Source organism: Arvicola amphibius, chromosome 18 (genome assembly GCF_903992535.2).
Source record: "Arvicola amphibius chromosome 18, mArvAmp1.2, whole genome shotgun sequence".
NCBI classification, from domain to species: domain Eukaryota; kingdom Metazoa; phylum Chordata; class Mammalia; order Rodentia; family Cricetidae; genus Arvicola; species Arvicola amphibius.
In genome coordinates this window covers 36,061-57,713 of record NC_052064.1, presented here as the reverse complement: position 1 = coordinate 57,713, position 21,653 = coordinate 36,061, and the positions used below count along the sequence as shown (strand labels likewise).

The window sequence follows — 21,653 nt, the reverse complement described above, 5'->3', positions numbered from 1 at the left end:
ACTCTATGCATCATGAGGAAGATTAAGGATGTGAGTTCACAGGCTCCTGCTTCAGGTGCCATGTCTGACAATTTTTGCCATGGAACTTTCATGGTAATCCTTTTATCGTTTAGGACCAAGGGCCAAATTAAATGCATTTATACATTGAAATAGAGATTATATCACAACTAAAACACCACAGTACACATCCATAAATAGTTGTACCTAAATTATGTATGCCTTGCAATTGAAGAGAAGTATAAAATCTAAAAGGGTTCCATTACCATTCAAATTCAAAGCACAAGAGATACAGTTCTGGAGGGAAAGGTACCCTTACTGCCTGACATCAGGAAACACCTACAGTTGTGAAGAGAAAGGCACCCCACTAGATGAGGCAATAATGTTCCTCTCTGAGAGAGAGCCATCACAGCTGGGATCAGCTCCATTCTTCTAAGAGAGTTTCCCAGCACAAATGTCTGTTACTGATCTGCTCCAGTCCCCTAATGAAGTGCCTCAAAAGAGGTATCCATTGCTTCTGTGCTCCTCTGGGTTAAATGAGTTTCCAAGTAGAAGTATCAATTACATCTTAGTTCAATTCCACTAGGGAGTTTCTGATCCATTCCAGTGAAAGAAGTTCTTCACAGAAATCACAATCAAGAGCTTTATTTGGGAGGGAAGAGAGTGACTGCCTCTGCTACGGTGGAAAGGGACAGCTGCCGACTGAATGAGCATATGGCACATATAGGGCTTCTTAAAACCAGATCTCTTCTAAGGAGATTTTGAAGGTGGGAACTGGTCAGATTTCAATCCCTGATTTTGAACAACCTGAGAGTTGGGCTGGATTTAGTGCGCGGAGATTCATTGGTTTTGTGCTCTGTTTAACAAGGGTAGAGTGTGTTTTTTTGGTTCTGATTTGAGAGCCAAAGTGTGTTTCCTTCACTGGCTCTTTTTTTTTTTTAACTTTTTGGCTCTGTCTTCAGGGTGATGTTGTCTCTATATCCAGCTCTAGATTCAGGCACAAAGTGTTTTCCTTCGGATCTCATTTCAGTACCAGGGCGTGAGTTTTTGACTGGCCCTTTCTCCTGCCCATAGGTCTTCATAAATTCAAGAATTATAAAAATTATGTTTTGTCCATTAGTTTGCTGGTGCACATATAAAAGGTATCATAAGAATGATGTTAGTTATCAGACTGTAAATGTATTTGCATAGGATTTTGAAAAATAATTTAGAATATGCCCTCAGGTTCTTCTTCAGGTACCCAAAGGCTATTATAATTTTCAAGAGCTTTAACAAATTGATTACACATAAAAAGTTTTGTTCCTATATAAATTATAAAACATTACCAAACTGAATTTATTCATAGAGTTTCACTGCACTATGATATTTTTATGTTTTTGAAGCCTACAGTCATTAAATTCATACTTTCTCTCCTGTATGGTTTATTGTGCCAAAGGATTTACCACATAGATTTCAATCATGGTTTTTCTCCTGTATATGTACTTTTATGCATTTAATGATGAATAAGACATAAGAAGGCTTTATCATACTGATTACATTCATAATGATTCTTACTCTTTTAAGCCCCTGAACATTACTGTGATCTGCAAAGTCTTTACCACACTGAATACATCAATGGGGTTTTTCTCTTTTGTATGTTCTTTTATGCCTTGGAAGATCACTGTGTTGTTCAAAGCCCTTACCACACTGATTACATTCAAAGAGTTTCTGTCTACAGTGAGATTTTTTATGCCTTTTAAGATCACTGTGAGCTGCAAATGCCTACCACACTGGTTGTATTCATAGGGTTTCTCTCCAGTATGTGTACTTTTATGACTTTGAAGTTGATTATGTGCTACATACAAAGGCCTTCCCACACTGAATGAATTCAAAGAGTTTCTATCTAGGGTGAGAATTTTTATGCCTTTTAAGATGACTGTAAGCTGCAAAGGCCTTACCACACTGATTACATTCATAGGGTTTTTCTCCAGTGTGTGTTCTTTTATGGTACTGAAGAGCACTGCACTGTGCAAAGGCCTTACCACACTGATTACATTCATAGGGTTTCTCACCAGTATGTGTTCTTTTATGCCTTTGAAGATGACCGTTTGTTGCAAAGGCCTTACCACACTGATTACATTCATAAGGTTTATGTCCAGTATGTGTTCTCTTATGGGTTTTAAGATGACTGTTTGTTGCAAAGGCCTTACCACACTGAGTACATTCATAAGGTTTCTCTCCAGTATGTGTTCTTTTATGGTTTTGAAGATTACTCTTAACTGCAAAGGCCTTGCCACACTGATTACATTCATAGGGTTTCTCTCCAGTATGTGTTCTTCCATGGTATTGAAGAGCGTTGTACCTTGCAAAGGCCTTACCACACTGATTACATTCATAGGGTTTCTCTCCAGTATGTGTTCTTTGATGTTTTTGAAGAGCTCCTTTAACTGCAAAGGCCTTACCACATTGATTACATTCATATGGTTTCTCTCCAATATGTGTTCTTTGATGGGTTTGAAGATGACTCTTAGCTGCAAAGGCCTTACCACACTGATTACATTCATATGGTTTCTCTCCAATATGTGTTCTTTGATGGGTTTGAAGATTACTCTTAGCTGCAAAGGCCTTACCACACTGATTACATTCATATGGTTTCTCTCCTGTATGTGTTCTTTGATGGGTTTGAAGATGACTGTGAGTTGCAAAGGCCTTGCCACACTGATTACATTCATAGGGTTTCTCACCAGTATGTGTTCTTCCATGGTATTGAAGACCACTGTACCGTGCATAGGCCTTACCACACTGATTACATTCATAGGGTTTCTCACCAGTATGTGTTCTTCCATGGTATTGAAGACCACTGTACCGTGCAAAGGCCTTACCACACTGATTACATTCATAGGGTTTCTCACCAGTATGTGTTCTTCCATGGTACTGAAGAGCACTGTACCATGCAAAGGCCTTACCACACTGAGTACATTCATATGCTTCCTTTCTAGTATGTGTTCTTTTATGGGTTTGAAGAGTACTGTGAGCTGCAAAGGCCTTACTACACTGATTACATGCATAGAGTTTCACTCCAGTATGTGTTCTTTCTTTCCATTTAAGGTGACTGACATGTGTCAAGGGTCCACCACGTTGAATATCTACTGAAAGTTTTTGTCCAGTTTGAATTCTTTCAATCCTGCAAGGAAAATTGACACATATAAAAGTTTTACCACATTCTATACACTGTTGTGCTTAGACATTGGTATGAATTAATTTTATAATATATTCCAACTATAAAGAAGAATCAGATACTAAGTTTTTATAACTCTTTCTAAACTCATGTTTTGCTCTATAATTAGACACTGTTTTGCAACTTGGAAGATACCTCCAATGGTAAATTCCTTTCTTTTATGGCTTATTTTTTTACCTTCACAAAAACTTTTTTCTATATGATATTTTACACATATGTGAAGAGAACTAGATAAACTCAGAGCTTTAACATTCCTGAATTCTCCTATACTGTGAATCATATTGCATATGCTATGTGAACTAGGACACCCAGAATAATTTGCACAGTTCTAGAACTCATAGGGCTTTTTTGCAGTGTGAGTTTGTTCATCTATTAACAATGAGGGTGGAAATCAATTACTGCCATACTTGAATCAAATACAACAAGTATACTCAACATGGGGACTACTGGTTATCTAATTGTTCTTAGACAGTGGTATCCTACATCTCTCTACATCCCTATGCTCATACACTTGTATCAAGAGTAATGTATGGTATACACAGTAAAGAAGAAAAACAAATAAGAGATTTCCACATTGAATTCTCAGGGTTTGACTTGCTGTTCCTCACAGACTGGTGGTATAGATATCAAGGTTCCTACAGAACAACTGCCACATCACTCAACTCTAACTGCTTCTATCACTAAAGTTAGCACAGTCACAAGAAGTGTACGAGTAATACAAGAGTTAGTATGGGCTATTGGTTTAGTACAAAGTGTTGCAGATATACTTATCATCTCTTCAATGTGTATACCTTTTGTATTAGGAGTAGCAAGAAAGAAATTTACTTGCAGATCTGCAACATGAGAGATCTGCTCTCATGGTCCTATGCCTCAAAAGGTGATTTTTTTTTAGCCATTGCTTTCTTGATTTCTTTCTTAAAAGAATGTCTTTCAAATGTCTTTTCAAATATATTTCACATATATGAAATATGGATTTGTGAAAATTTGATAACTGTCAGCACACTTAAAACTGCTTATTCACAGTGTTGCTTTAGACTAAATCTTTCAGGATGAAGAAAAATTTCATCGGAGGCACATTGTCATAACCTTGCACATGAAAATTACCTTTCATGTCTTCTAGAACATGGATAATGTTCTTCAGTATTATGGTCTTCCCAAATGCATCCTAAAATATAATGCCAGAAAATGTATGTTATATTATTGAAAATTGTGCAATGTTTAAGCTGTTATCTTAAGGGACCCTTAGAACTATGACTGCTTTATTCAACTCATTCTTATCCTTCTAAATCAAATTACAGAAGAACATCATTAACCAAGAAAAAGTTGTCCCCTTATTTTAAAACATGAAAAAAATTCATTTTTACCTATAGTAGTGAGGTTCCTGTAGGTCTCCAGCATCACATCTTTGTAGAGATTCTTCTGGGAAGGATCCAGCAAATCCCACTCTTCCTGAGTGAAGTTGATATGCACATCATCATAGGTCACGGCCTTCTAAAATATTTCATTCATGTGTATAACAGAAAGCAGGATGGTGACAAAATTGTAAATGTATACATCTTTGACAGTACAGTCATAAAATTCTGGTGTTCCCCACTATTATTACATGACACAGATAGTCACTTTAGAAGGAAATTGAATAGGAGACACCTCTGTCATTACTTTACTCTTTGAATGGGATATCACCTTACGAAAGAACTTTCTATTAATAGAGAGAGCCAAGGTAACAGATCAACAGGACATAGTACCTGAGAAAATTATATGAAAAAGTACTAATTACAAAAATACAGTGGAAAAAGTTATGTATATTGACTCATACCTTTAAGCACAGCACTCAGAAAGCACGGTTGTGTATATTTTGTCTCTGTGTTGAATGCCAGCCAAGTCTATGGAATCATGTTTAGGACAGGTGGAAGTGTACATTAAGACCCTAACACCATTGCAAAAATTAGTGAAACAAACAAATCAGATTGAAAAAATTCAGAAATATTTACTGAAGTTCCTACAAAGCATTATGCATTCACTCCATTTCTGTATTCATATTCCAGACAGCTGAAGTGTCCTATTATCAATTGCAATATCAAAAACATTTTATGAAAAGGCACTTCATGTTTAAAATAATTACAGATGAAAACATTAGCAATATAAATGTTGGGCAAAACAAATTAACAGAGGTCTGCAAATATAGCTGTGTACTACTGAGCTCTTCTTGGTCTTAAAAAGAGGTGGGCACAATTGTGAGCACTTACATGGGGATCACAACTATTTATTATTTCAAGTTCAGGATTTCTGAGAAGCTTTGATCACTCTGATGACCAAGTACCCATATGGTGCATGCAGACACATAAAATAGTCAAATTAAATGAAAAATTAAAAGCAAGCACAACAAGCAGAAAGAAGTTCATGTACCTGCAATTCAATGACTCAGAATGCTCAGGCAGTATTAATGTCATGAATACATGGCATCCTAGGAATCAGAATGGTATCCCCTGTCAAATTTAAAATTCAAGATATGTGTGAAGCTGAGCACAGCAGCACATGCTTGACTTGTAAAAAGCCTACACTCCAGGGTCATCATCCAACAACATAAAAACAAATAAAATCAAGAATAAAGTCCCCCTGACTTTACTTTCAGGAATTTGGAGCCACACAGCAAAGGTTACTCAGACAAGCAAACAAAACAATTAAAACTGCAGGCTACCGAAATCCTTAGCACTGAACAGCAACTATTTCTTCTATATTTTATGTGATTTACAGATCAAGCCTATAATGATGGTAAAAGCAGTTCAGTATGAGTGGGAAGCTGACTGAATAATTCTAACCACAACACAGTAGACATAAAAATCAGTCAATTAGTTAAGGATATTGAGACTCATCACATACAATGAGCAATTTCATCTAGAAAGGCCTTTCCTACTAAAGGTTCATAGGAAATTGAAAGGCCTCCAAGGAGAGAAACTTGTTCAATTACATGATCTTTTCGGGAAGGTTGTTCATTCAATGAACTGCACAGACTGGACCAAGAGAGCAAGTGACCCAGGAGAGCAGAACAAAAGAGCAGGCCAAGACAGAGGGTAAAGACAGACCTCAGTAGTGTTGCTCTCTGAAACACAGACTAGGCCTAGAACAGGTCTCAAAAACAAAATAAAGATAGGACCAAGAGGCAAAGACACTGGTGGCACCCATTGAAGGATGACATGGATAGGCGTCAATGCAAGAATTTAGCAAACAACATAGAAAACAACATAGTAACACTAGAACCCAGTGGTCATACAACAGGAATAGTTGATCATCCTAACTCAGAAGAAGCAAAAGTAAATGATTTTCAGTGTAACTTTGTGAGGATGATGAGAAAATAAAATTTCCCTTAAAGAAATTGAGGAAAACACAAACAAAAATTGGAAGACATCAATAAATCTCCCAAAGAAACCCAAGAAAAAAACATAACCAAAGAGGTGAAGCAAGGAACTTAAGACTTGAAGACTGGGGCTGGTCAGTGGTGGCGCACGCCTTTAATCCCAGCACTTGGGAGGCAGAGGGAGGTGGATCTCTGTGAGTTAGAATCCAGCCCGGTCTATAATAGCTAGTTCCAGGACAGGTTCCAAAGCTACAGAAAAACCCTGTCCTGAAAAATAAAAAGACATGAAGCCTGAAATAGAGGTAATGAAGAAAACACAAATGAAGGGAATTCTGTATATGGAAAATCTGGGTAAGCAAACAGGAACTACAGCAGGAAGTGTAACCAACAGAATACAAGAGATAGAAGAGAGAATCTCAGGTGCTGAAGATACTATAGAGGAAAGAGATCCATTGGTCAAAGAAAACAATAACTCCAACAAATACCTTACACAAAACATCCTGGAAATATGGGACAGCATGAAAAAAATCCAAACCTACGAATAATAGGGATAGAAGAAAAGGAACAAAAGCTCAAAGGCACAGAAAATATAGTCAACAACAACAACAAAAAATCTTAGAAGAAATCTTTTCCAACCCAAGGAAGGATATACCAATAAAGGTACAAGAAGTTTAGAAGAAAACAGAAAGACTGGACAAAAAGTCCCCCTAACATATAATGATCAAAATACAAAATATATAGAATGAAGAAAAAAATATTAAGAACTGCAAAGGACAATGGTCAAGTACAATATAAAGGCAGACCTATCAGAGTGACACCCATATTCTTCATGGAATCTATGAAAGGAAGAAGGCCCCTGACAGATGTGCTGAAGACACTAAGAGACTAAGGAGTCTACTATAACAAGCAAAGCTTTCAACCAGACTACTATACCCAGCAGAGTTTTCAAACACTGTCAATGGAGAAAAAAGGTATTCCATGACAAAACCAGATTTAAACAATACTTATCCACACAAATCCAGTCATACAGAAGGTACTAGAGGAAAAACTCCAACCCAAGGAAGCTAACTGTAAACACAGGCAACAGATAACCTGACATCACACCCAAAGAAGAGAAACACACAAACACTACTACTGCAACATAACAGGAGCTAGCAATCACTGGTCATTTACATCTCTTACTATTAATAGATCCAATTCACTTATAAAATGTCACAAGCTTAGAGAATGGATCCTAAAGCAGGATCCATCATTTTGCTTTAGAGAATAAACAGTCCTAAACTTCAAAGACAAATTACCTACGAATAAAGTGTTGGGAAAAGGTTTTCAAATCAAATGGACCTAAGAAACACACAAGTATAGGTATCCTAATAGCTAACAAAATATATTTCAAGGCAGGACTGTGAGGGGTGCATCCACCCACAGAGACTGTGGAACTGATCTCGTGGGAGCTCAGCAAGGCCAGCTGGACTGGGTCTGAACGAGCATGTGATCAAACCAAACTCTCTGAATGTGGCTGACAATGAGGCCAGATGGAGAAGCCAATGATAACGACACTGGATTTTGATTCTACTGCATGTACTTGTTTTGGGGAGCCTAGTATGTCTGGATGCACATCTTCCAAGGATGGAGTCGGGGCTTGGACTTCCCACAGGGCAGGTAGGGCACCCTGACTTCTCTTAGGATTGGAGAGCGAAAGGGAGTGGGAGGGAAATGGGAGGCGGGTAGGAGGTGGAAATTTTAAATTAATTAATTAATTAATTACTTAAAACAACAAAATAGCCTTCAAAGTAAAGTCATTCAGATTAGATGAAAAACACTTCATACTCATAAAAGGAACAATTCATTAGGATGAAGTCTCAATCCTGAACATCTATGCCCCAAATATTAGAACACCCACGTATGTAAAATAAACATTACTAAAGCTTAAAATGCACATCAAATCCCACACATTACTAGTAGGAGACTTAAACACCCTACTCTTCCTCAATGGACAGGTCAATTAGATAGAAACTTAACCGAGAAATGAGACATATGTCTTGACTTAAATGGACTCACCAGACATCTACAGAATATTCTACCCAAACACAAAAGAATATACCCACTCAGCACTTTGTGGTATCTTCTCTAAAATGGACTATAAATACGGTAACAAGGCAACTTTTGAACCACACACAAAAATTGGAATAACCTCCTGCATTTTATCAGATCACTATGGGTTTTTTTGTTTTGTTTTGTTTTGTTTTGTTTTTCGAGACAGGGTTTCTCTGTGGCTTTGGAGCCTGTCCTGGAACTAGCTCTTGTAGACCAGGCTGGTCTCGAACTCACAGAGATCCGCCTGCCTCTGCCTCCCGAGTGCTGGGATTAAAGGCGTGCGCCACCACCGCCCGGCAGATCACTATGTTTTAAAGTTAGAATTTAACAACAACAATACTCACAAAAAGCCTAAAAACTCATGGAGAATGAAGGGTGCTCTATTAAACGACCCCTGGGTCAAGGAAGAAATAGACATACTATAGAAAAAGCTGTTCCCCACAAAATTGGAAAGTTTAAACACATCTAAATAGGGTTAGTCAGCAAAATAAAATCAACCTAATGACAGCAGACAACTTATCCAATTGTTTTTGGCCAACTTCGATGAGACCTGATTTTGAAAATTGGGAGTCTAATTAAAAAGTGAAGGTTTTAACTAACACAGTAAAGCTATATACAATAAATAAAATAACTATATCTAATATATACTAGGAAGAATTCTATTGACAATGTCCAATCCCTCTGCATTTGGTAAATTTAGAGAAAATTTTTTATAATCTATCCTATCTCAGTAAACCCAAGGTATTGTTTGTAAATTTCTTTTTATCCTAACTTGTATTACCAACCTTAAATAATGTTTTTATGTATCTTCACATTATAATACTTTATACATTTCTTGAGTTCATTTTTTCAATTTGGTAACATGCATAATTACAATTATTGAGTCTTTAGCTCCATCAGAGTACCCAGAAGGAGATAATACTACCTGAGTAAACAGGAAGTGTAAAGCAAACAACATTTAAAATAAAGAAATGACACCACCTGTCTATTTAAAATAAATTTTTGCCAGGCTGTGGTGGTGCAGGCCTTTAACCCCAGCACTTTTACAGCAGAGGCAGGTATATCTCATTGAGTTAGAGGCCAGAATGATCTACAAAGTGAGTTCCAGGAAAGCCAGAGCAACACAGAGGAATCTGTCTTGAAAAAAGAAGGAAAATATCTTTTTGCTTTCCCTTGAAAACATACCTAATATGGTTATAATAAGTGACTGTTAGGCCAATGTATTCTTTGGGAGGGGATATTTTATTTGGATGATGTGTTATTTTTCTAGATATCTCAGTTGTCCAGGGGTTTTTAGATTCCTTAATTCAATGTTTTCATGTTTTTGAAAAGATAAAACAAAACTTTGCCTTAAACCTAACTGTATGGAGTTTTATTTTGGAAATTGTATTTAAGCAAAAGGAAAACATTTGTTAGTCTTACATATTAGTTAAGATTGAATTGTAATGCTCTCTGATTAACTAATTATCTTTTTTATTCAAGAGATCTTTTTGTATGACACTAATATTAAATGACTTTAATGGTCTCTATAATTTTATTCCACAATTTAATTCATATCTTGGTTTTTATTCTGAGGTCAACATATCTTTAAAGCATATATGTTGATTTAATTTAGTGGGGCATTTTATTATCTAATGTGTCTCCAGAATTGTTATTTCCTTTTCATTAGCTTTAAAGTTAATAATCTTTTCTGTAACCTATCTCTGCAGGCCTTAACTACCCCTTTCTGTAAACTGAGCATATCTTTTAAGATACCTGATGGAGTGTTAATCTAATTAATTCTTATCAATAAAAAATCAGGAGTGAGATATGGGGGTATGAGCCTGAAAGATCAGAGAAGCAGCAGAGCACCACCAGTGATTCTGACTGCCTCCATCTACAAGAGAGAAAGATCTTCTCTCAGCCTCAACTGTCTACTTCCTGTCTCTTATCTGTTCGCAGTCCTCAAAGTCTCTGTGATATTTTGTTCAGCTAATGGATACCTCTTATCTCTGACTACAAACAAAGTTGATTATCAAAATAAGATCAAACTATTACACCACCCCCTGCAATTTCTCATATCTCACTCTATTACTACTTCCATTCCTCAAATGCAGGCCTCCATGACAGAGGTCTCAATGCTTGGAAATTTCAACATCCTGCAGTCTCAAATGTAACCCAGCTTCATATTCAACACTTAATGCAATGAACTCCACAGGCTCTTCACCAGGGCTCTGAATCTCACAATCATAGATGGCTACAACTGTGAAGAACAGACCACAGAAGAATCCATGACCTTTACATTTTGCATCTTTTTTATTTCCAGAATCAGTAAAACATAGGTAATCCTGCTGAGAATGATGAACACTACCAAACTTTGAGTAAATTTACTGCAGGTAAATTTATGTATGGTGTTGCTCCTGAGACTGATGTGGGAGTGCCCTTTGTGTGCTGAGATTATCATTTATGAATATAGAAACTGTCTTTTCTTACTGAAAGCTCAGAACTTCAGCAGGCAGGGAGGACTGGACTGAATGTTGGGAGAAAGAAGAGCAGAGTCAAAAGATGCCATGGATCCTGCACTAGAGATAGATGTGCTCAAACTTTGCTGGTAGGCCACAAACTTGTGGTGATACACAGATTAATGGAGATGGGTAAAATTAATATGTAAGAGTTAGCCAATAAGAAGTTAGAGCTAATGGGTCAAGCAGTGATTTAATTAATATAGTTTCTGTGTGGTTGTTTTGGGCATGAAATGAACAAGTGAAGTGGCCAAGTGGCATCACTTTAACATGAGACAAGAATTACACTGTATATTACTTCCATAAAGTAAGGGCATAGCTGGATAGAGTCTTAGGCATAGGGCACCTTCCTTTAATGGTGCTGAAAACCATGAAAATCCCTGTCTCTTTTTCACCACTGGACTGCCATCTGAAACTACCTAGTGCTTTCATTCTTCAGACATGGAAAAGTCAAGATAGTTTTGGGGCCAAATATCACACAAATGATCTCTAGTTAAAAGTTTTTATGAAGTCTTCTAAGCACCTGCACTTACTAGCCCAAGATGACATAAGAGAGCCACAGGAATGAATCCCAGCTTGGGCTGGAGAGGCCACAGCAAGTTAAGCTATGACTGTTTATTGAGAGCAATCAGACATTTGATAACTTTATCAGAAATAGAAGATAATAGAAATTTGCAGGATCAATACAGGATAGCTGCTAGGATATCATGAAGACTGTAAGCTATACAGGGAATACAGTATTATTGTGTCAGACCAATTTTTCCATTGCTTCCAAACTTCCTTGACCACTAAGGGAATACTCAGAGAAACACAGATTAGCTTAGTGCCTAACTCAGCAACTGAAAGGCACACTGTGTCCTAGGAGCCATAGATTTTAAACTGAAAAAAAACTAAGACAAACATCACTCAGGATGGATAGAACAATCTAACTCCTTTGTTCCCTGCAGAGCCTTTTGCCCACTAAAATGCTATGATCTTCACCTCCATTGTCCACCAGTACTCTCAACATTCCCATCTTTCAGGTTCTACAAAAACACTCAATTAAGCCGTGTAGAGTTTTCTGTGACTGACTTTTGCCATCTAAAGTCATGATATTTTGAAAATCCTTCCACAGTCAAGATTCCCACAACTTTAAGATACCATCTTACACCTGTCAGAATGGCTAAAATCAAAAATGCCAATGGTTGCCTATGCTGGAGAGGATGTGGAGTAAGGGGAACACTCATCCATTGTTGGTGGGAATACAAACTTGTGCAACCACTTTGGAAGTTAGTGTGACAGTTTCTCAGGAAACTGGGAGTCACCCTACCTCAGGATCCAGCAATTCCACTCTTGGGACTATACCCAAGAGATGCTCAATCATACTACAAAAGCATTTGTTCAACTATATTCATAGCAGCACTATTTGTAATAGTCAGAACCTGGAAACAACCTAGGTGCCCCTCAATAGAAGAATGGATAAAGAAGGTGTGTGAGGGAAATGGGAGGATGGGAGGAGGTGGAAAGTTTTACTAAATAAATATAAAAAAGAAAAAAACAATTAAGCTCTGTAGAGTATTCTGTGACTGACTTTTGCCATCTAAAGTCCCATTATCTTGAAAATTCTTCCACAGTCAATATTCCCAAGTCCACTGCAGCAATAAAATCACTTTTCAGGTACCTCTTTTGTTCCAACTTTCTTCTTTGTTGCTGTGATTAAATTACTTAACCGAAAGGAACTAACTCTGGTAATGAAGACATTTATTTGGTTATTGACTCCTATGTCAGGGTCCACCACTGTGGGAGCTTAGGATAGAAACTCTAGTTAATCACTGAAGGCAAAACATGCAGAACCATTCTTTCCTAATTTTCTCTTTTGCTTTGTCACCACTGTCTTGTGCTCAGTTAGCTTCCTTAATCAGCCCAGGCCCACTTGCTTAGAGACATTGCCAACTCAGGGGAAGACTCTTCTTCCAAGTCAATCATCAGTCAACACAATCTCTTTCAGACAGAAATCAGACATCTTGATCTAAGCAAAGACTCAATTGATGTTCCCTCAGATTACCGTAGGCTTTTTCATGTTGACAGCTGAGGCTAATTAGCACACAGACAATATTATATGGAAAGGTTTTTAAAAGCCAAAAATAATGTATTATTCTTGTCAATCACTTGAGCAGCAAAGACCTAGACATGAGGATAACAACAACTGGAAAACACAGATATGCCAGAAAATGAAAAGAGATAAGGATCTAAGATAAAGAAGAGAAAACTAAAACTGTCACTCCACAGAAACTATTCAAAACAAAAACTTAAGGTACCGATAATAGAAGGCATATTCTAAATACAAATTGGTGAAGGTCCATCATTTTTGGAAATTTAATGACATAATTAGATTACGGGTTATAAAATCCACAACATAGATGGCACCACTGACAAAACAGGCCTCAAAGACAGACCTTCAAATACATATTATGGTCTCTTAAACAAGAACTACAAGATTCTAATCAAAATCAAACTCTAAGAAATCACTGGCCGTCATTCATCCTGTACACTCCAGTTCTCTCCTTTACCAATAACAAAAAATGGGTTGGGGGAGAAGGGCTGTTCATCAAAATTTGCAAGATTCATTTGATGCCTCTGATATTTTTGCTTTGTGGAAAATAGTTTTGATTACTAAAAGTATCTCATTCTCTTATAATAAAGAAAATGATGTATGTTAGGATCACTTAGATACCATTTCATTTCCTACAATTGGGGAATGCCTCTAAGTCTGCATCAGAGTGAGGAATTAAAACTTTTTAAATAAAATTTCAGGAGAAAGATTTTTAAGGAATCAGTGTGCATGTGAAGTAACTTGCTTTACTCTGCTTTATAATCAAAAATAATTTTGAAGGCAAGGTTATTCCTAATTTTTGAGTTTGCTTAAGCATGAGACAAAATGCCTTACATATGTGTACATGTGATATACAAAAAAAGAGACTGTCAGATCCCCTGGATTGAGAATAGTACAGATTTCTTAATCTCCCAACATGAATGTAGGTTTAAACTCATGTCATCCACCAAAAAAATTGTGTTGAACTACCTGCTAAGAGACACAATACCTTTTACCAAATAAGCCAACTTTTTCTCAGATTAATAGAAACAAGAAAATCAAAAATAAATAAAGAAGTAAAGAAATGATCTTTGGGAACACGATGCATCAAAATTAAGATGGTTTGTAAGGTAAATCTACAGCACTAAATAAATACAATTCAATAACTTTGTCCAAGAATTTGTAACAGGAAAGCTTATCTCAAAGTTACATTCCATTGGAAACACTCAGAATGCTCATTGGGATTATGTGTTAATAATCCCAATTATTAAGTATAATACTTAATACTTAAGGAGCAAAGACTCAAATATGAAGACAGCAACAACTGGAACACAGAGATATGCCAGGATATGGAAAGAGCAGGAATCTAAGATAGAAAAAAAAAATCTCTGCCTAGAAACTTCCCCAAAACCCAAAACTTGAGGAATTTATGATGTAAGAAATTTTCTGAATAAAATTGGAGAAGGTTCATCATTTTCTAGAAAATGAATAATATAATTAGATTACAGTTATAGATTACAGAAAAAATAGAATACATATTCACATAATTTGCTTTCTGTATTTTCCACAAAGATCCTTCAATCAAGAATGCGCCCAAAGTTTGTGAAAGAATAAAGGTGTTGAAGAGAAAACGCCATGAACAAAAGCAGGAATATGTTGTCAATTTTTAATTAAAAGGTCAAAGTAATCCTAGGCAAGGAAAAGAGTGATCTTGACCCATGTTACCAAGCTATCTTTCATGATATGTCTATAGAAATTAAATAAACTCAAACTGAACAACTTTCACAAAGATAACTCAAAGTGACCCTTAAACTGTTTTTTTTCTGACCCCCAGTTACTGATCTGTCTTCTGAGACAGCAGCCTCATGATACAGATGTTCTCTTTGCAAATAGAGAATATCACTTCCTACAGCTCTCCAGATCTTGTGCGTTCCTCTGGTTTAATGTAAACACAGTCCCAAAATGTCCAATCTTAAGACAAACAAAAAATGATTTAAAATCTACTTCTTACTACATGACATGTGGCAGAATATGTGGATTGTACCCTGTCTACCTGTCTAACACAATGCACACCTGAGAAATCTTTGCAAATAAGAAACTTCTTTTGTCCCCTGGTAAGCGTCACTGGATCACATCACTGTGGCATGTGGCAGGATCATGTTAAAAGCATTCTGCTCAAGTATTTCTCTACCAGTTCTACAATTTGTAATTTTTTATTTAAAAAAAACTAAAAATGGAATGCAACATTCAGAACTTGTAGAATCTAGAACTTCACTTTTCTAATCTCTCTTCCTACTACACAACAAAAGCAGTGCCCATGGGTATATTCTGGACAGAGATACAACCAGCATCATATCCTCCATTTCCATGGCTGCAGAGTCCCACTTTCCCCAGTAAATGCATACACAAGGAGGCTCAGAAAACAAGGGTCACTGCCACCATGAACAACATGGAGCAAGATAACTAATGTCTGGCTTATGATCTTTCCAAGTCATAGCAGAAATGACAGTTCAACAGACCTGTTCTTGACACCCTCCGCTCACTTATGGGATAGCTTGTGGTCTTCCTTACAACTCCCTACAGCAGAGACAAAAGAGAATCAAGGAAAGAACCCACAAACTCTCTGCCACTAGTACTCTTGATTGCTAATGCTTCCCAGAATCCCTCACTGGCTAGGGCCACCCAGCTGGGACTCACAATATTAGCAACTTCTCTACTGGAGCATCAGAGATCAAATGACTCAGACAGCATAGTTTTTCCATGCCTGCCCTTCCAGTCCAGCAGACAGGGCCCCAGTTCAGAAAGTTTGTATTTTAGTACATGTTATTCCACTCTCCTAGAGCACGTCCTGTTCCTTGTCCAAAGCACAGGGTCCTTTGTGTGTAAATTCTATTGCACACTCACTTTTCAGTGCAGCCATCCCATTGGCTCAGAGATGGAAAATACTGCAGACAAACACAGGTCACATGCATAAAGTAACTACTGTAATGGGCGTGGTCAGTCGGCAATTGGAAATAACCAAACTAGCCTTATATAAAATACTCAGCTTTAATAAAAGGAGAAAATGGTAGAAACTTACAGAGCCAGAGTTCCAGCAAAGAGCAGGGAACCCAGAGAGGCAAAACAAACAAACATGGTTCTTTTAAAGGTATTTTATCCCCCTCCCACCCTCAGGGGTCATGCCCCTCAGACAAGGGATTGGTCAGTTTCCCCATCAAACTACTGTTACTGTGTAACAGTGGTTACTTTGTAACTATAGTTAAAGAAAAACAGATCAAGACTTAGAAAACAATCCAGGCATATTTAGGTTTGGAGGCAGCAAGGAGAATATAAATATAATGTAGATTTCATCTCAAAAATTAGTTTGGAAATTTGAAACAGACTTTATAGCCATGTGCTCCAGAGACTAGGGATTTCTATTAGAGCACATTAAAGATTTCTCATATATTTTGTCTAAAATAAATGTCTTAATGTTGAAAAGTAAGAGTCCTGTTAAGCAGGGCCACAACATTTTACCCAGATCTTCTATTATAGATGAGCTACTGTAGATAGAGCAATTAGGATTAATTGCCCTGGTCTGGGGACTGCAAACGATGCTCAATTAAGACATTCATAAAACATCTACAGTTTAACAAGTGGTGCTGGCATAACTGGATATCAACATGTAGAAGAATGAAAATAGACCCATATGTATAACCATGCACAAAACTTAAGTCCAAATGGATAACAGACCTCAACATAAAGCCAGCCACACTGAACCTTATAAAAGAAAAAGTGGGAAGTATGTTTAAACACATTGGCACAGGGAACCACTTCCTAAATATAATCCCAGAAGCACAAACAATGAGAGAAACAATCAATAGATGGGACCTCCTGAAACTGAAAAAGCTTCTATAAAGCAAAGGACATGGTCAACAAGACTAAATGACAGCCTACAGAATGGGAAAAGATCTTCACTAACACCACATCAGACAGAGGTCTGATCTCCAGAATATACAAAGAACTCAAGAAATGGGACACCAAAAGATCATATAATCCAATTAAAAAAAAAAAAAACAGTGCAAAGACCAAAACAGAAAACTTTCAACAAAGGAATCTAAAATAGCTGAAAGACACTTAAGGAAATGTTCAACATCCTTAGTCATCAGAAAAATGCAAATTAAAAAGAATGGCCAAAATCAAAAACACTGATGACAACTTATGCTGGAGAGTTTGTGGGGAAAAGGGAACACTTCTGCATTGCTGGTGGGAATGCAAACTAGTAAAACCCCTTTGGATGTCAGTGTGGCGACTTCTCAGAAAATTAGAAAAAAATCTTCCTCAAGACCCAATAATACCACTTTTGGGTATGTATCCTTTGGATACAATTATGCCACAAGGACATGCGCTCAACTGTGTTCACAGCAGCATTCTTTGTCATAGCCAGAACCTGGAGACAACTTAAATGCCCAACAATCAAAGAATGGATAAAAAAAATGTGGCACATTTACACAATGGAGTACTACACACCAGAAAAAATAATGACAATTTGAATTTTGCAGGAAAACAAATGGAACTAGAAAACCTTATTTTGAGTGAGGTAACCCAGACACAGAAAGACAATTATCACATGTACTCACTCATAGGTGGTTTTTAAAAATAAAGCAAAGAAAGCCAGCTTACAAACAACAATCCCAGAGAACTTAGACAACGATACGTACACTAAGAGAGGCTTACATAGATATAATCTACATGGGATGTAGAAAGTATAGAAAGACAAGATCTCCTGAGGAAATTGGGAGCTTGGGAACCTTGGGGGAGGGTTGATGGGGGAGGGGAGAAGCAGCGAGAGGAGCAGAGAAAAATGTAGAGCTCAAAAAATATCATGGAAAAAAATAAAAAAGATATACTGTGGAAGGGGGAGAATCCCATAATTAATTGAGGAGGAACCTGTTCTGGGCAGTAGGGGAGGCCCAGGGAGTGGGGCGGGGGTGACATAGTCCCTCTGGAGATGTACCATGGACACTTCACAAATGTGTGACCTGCTCCCTGTTTCCCTGCTCCACTTCACCCTCCTTGGGCCTTTCTCAGGGGTAGCTAGCTGGGTACCTGTAGTAGAAGGGCTTTTTTTTTTTTTACCCAGAGCTCTGGAAGGGTACCAATCTGTTCAGCTTGTTTCCTTCCCTCATCTTCTCCCTGCCTTTTGCAGTCTCTGCCTGCTCCTGATTTACCAGGTCTAGGCACAATCTACTCTTCTTTCCTAGGGGGCCTTGCCCTTCCAGTTTGCCTGGTGAATTATTTTGTTTCCTTTTTTGTTTATTTTTTTCTCTTGAGTGTCTTTCTTTGCAGGTTTCTGTAGCAGAAAAGACCTCACTCCCAGTGGATTCAGTGTAAATTCCACTTACCTCTGGGAAAATACACTAATTTGTTTTGGGAATTCTTGCAGTGTTTATGTTTATCTGGTGCTCTTGTTTTGTTTTTTATTTTTACTTTACAATTTTCCCTTTTGTTCAGAGGGAATAGGAAGAAGTGGGAATAAGTCCTGGTGGGGGTTGGATTTTGTTTTTTAAAAACTCATTTACAGGGGACAAGGTTTTTGAAAATAATGTATCATGAAGAAAGTTGTTTATTGAAATAAAATTGATTTAAAATTTATTTTCTGCTACACGGATTATGGCCCAAGATGTGAACTGTGCTCTATCTACTTGCCCAACACAATGCACACCTGAGAAATCTCTGCAGATCAGAAACTTCTTTGTCCCCTAGAACTAAGATTCACTGGATCACACCATTGCAGCTAGTGGTAGGATCACATTAAAAGCATTCTAAACTTGCATTGCTATAAGAAAATCAATATCACCATTTTCCTACCAGTTCCAAAGCTATTTGTGATCTTTATAACAAAAACCTGAAATTGGAATGCAACATTCAGAACTTCAGGAATCTAGACCTTCAGTTTCCTAATCTCTTTTCCCACTGCACACCAAGAGCAGTGTCCATGTGTGTACTCTGGACAATCAGCATCATATCCTCCAGTTCCAGAGTCTCCCCTGCCCCTGTAAATTCATATACAGGGAGGGTCAGAGGACAAATTCACTGCCAACATGAACCACATGGACCAACATAACTTCATTCTGGCTCATGATCAGTCCAAGTCACAGCAGAAATACAGTTCAACAGACCTGAACACCCAACACTCACCACAGTATAGCTTGTGATCTTCCTTACTACTCCTTACAGCAGAGGCAGAAGAGAATCATGGAAAGAACCCACAAATTGTCTGCCACCAGTACTCCACATTGCTAACCCTTCCGAGAATCCCTCAATGGCTAGGGTCACCCAGCTGGGACTCACAGTATTAGCAGCTCCCCTATAGGAGGATCAGAGATCAAATGACTCTGACAGCACAGTCCTTCCAGTTCTGCCTTTCCAGCCCAGCAGACCAGGCCCTAGTTTAGAAAGTTTGTATTTAGTACACATTATTTGACTTGCCTACAGCACATCCTGATCCTCACACAAAGTACAGGGTCCTTTGTGTGCACATTACATTGCTCACTTTCCAGTGTAGACATCCCATTCACTCAGAAAAGTAAAATCCTGCAGACAAACACAGGTCCCATTCATAAAGTATCTACTGTTACTGTGTAAGTGTTGTTAAAGAAATACAGTCCATGAATTAGAAAACAATTGGGATCACGTTATGGCTCAGAGGGAACAAAGACAATGTGAATAGGATGTAGTTTTAATCTCAAAAATTATTTTGAAAAGTTGAAACAGGCTTTATGGCCATATGCTCCAGAGACTAGGGATTTGGATTAGAGCACAATAAATATATTTCATATATTTTCTCAAAAGATGAAGATCTTAATCCAGAAAAGTAGCAGTCCTATTAAGCAGGGACACAGTATTTAACCCAGATCTTCTATTTTGGCTAACTATTGTATATATAGCAATTAGGTTTCAGGAGAAGTTCAGTCCCTTACCCCGATTCTTGATTGCACAGGTCCATGGACTGCAAACACTGGTCAATCAGGACAATCATGTAGCATCTACAATTGACTACCTGATTCCACATAAGTAATCTCAGTTGAAGGAGGAAAGCTCTCATCCTCAGGCCAACCTCTCACTTCCTGCACGGTGTCTCCACCAGGTTCAAAGTTGGTCAATGAGTTCAATTCTTATACCAATCCCACTTCATTTCTAAGTCCCCAATAAAAGTCAGAGAGAATAGCAGACACTCATTAACTGCTCTATTTTTCTTTCTCTCTGACTAGTCAAGGCCAAACCTGGAAGGAGTTGCAGGACTGTCTTCCCAGAACTGGGCAGCGGAGGCAGGATTAGGTGTTCAAAATAATTATCAATTACGTAGCATGAGGCAGGCCTAAAGTATAGGAGGCATTGCTCTACACAGAAATCAGCATAACTTGAAAGAAATGAAATGAAACTATTAATGACTTAGAAACATTGGAGAACAGAAACAGAGATAACAGCAGCAATACACTTAAAGAAAGTATTTGAAAATGACACCAAACAGTGGTTTTTAAAGTGATGATAAAAATGCACTTTTAAGATTAAATAAAATTTTCTATATTGACTTTGAAAAACGAGTAGGCCCTTCCGTGAGAGATGGGATGTCATTAATATGAGATAGATTGATGGTGCCCATATACATATATTGACTGCTGAGATCTGTAACATGACACATAGAGTTAGTCAATGGTCTGTTTCTCAAATCACTGAGCTGATATAACTGTGTCAAGCAGGACTGATCATATCTGCAGAGGATAGTTGCCTAATTGCAAATTCATGTTCCTTGAGTCAAGAAAACTTCCCAATCTGGACAACCATGTACTCTGGTCTGTGTTCATTCACATGACAATAATTTAAACATGGTGGGAAATTACAAACCACTCCCACTACCACAATTGTGCCCTTTTTTTATAACGATGGCTCTAATAGCTGATTGCCTATGCTGTGTCCCCTGCAGTGTACATAATAAACTCTTCCCCCTATTGTGGTCTGAAGACAAAAGGGGTGCTCCATATGCAAATCCTTTCTCTCTGAGTGCATTGGATAGTCAACTACATGACTCAAATGCATAATTTTAAAACTGTGAGGTGCTGCAGTCATTTAAGAATTTTGAAGGTGTAATATAGAGGACACTCAAGGTCATTGCCCTGGAAAGCAAACAACAGGGACTGAGGCCACCTGAGTCAACATAAGAGAAGTTGTCTAAGAAAAAATTTTTCTATTAGGTTAGAAATGCAGCAGTTCTAGAATATGTCTTTCCACTGAGAAATAACTTCACACCCTTGGGAGATTAATAAATGAATGTCTCTTTAATAATGGCATGTGTCAATCTCTGGCCAATGCTCAAGGGGAACCAGGGTAGACAGATTTTGCATTTAATATGCTATTATCCTTAAGTATCCCTTAGGT

The 21,653-nt window shown here is 37.6% G+C and overlaps 1 pseudogene; it reads right to left on the bottom strand.

Annotated features, from left to right (window-relative positions):
* Positions 1 to 950: 950 nt before the first annotated feature.
* LOC119804031 lies at positions 951 to 20,256 on the bottom strand (annotated as a pseudogene).
* Positions 20,257 to 21,653: the final 1,397 nt, after the last annotated feature.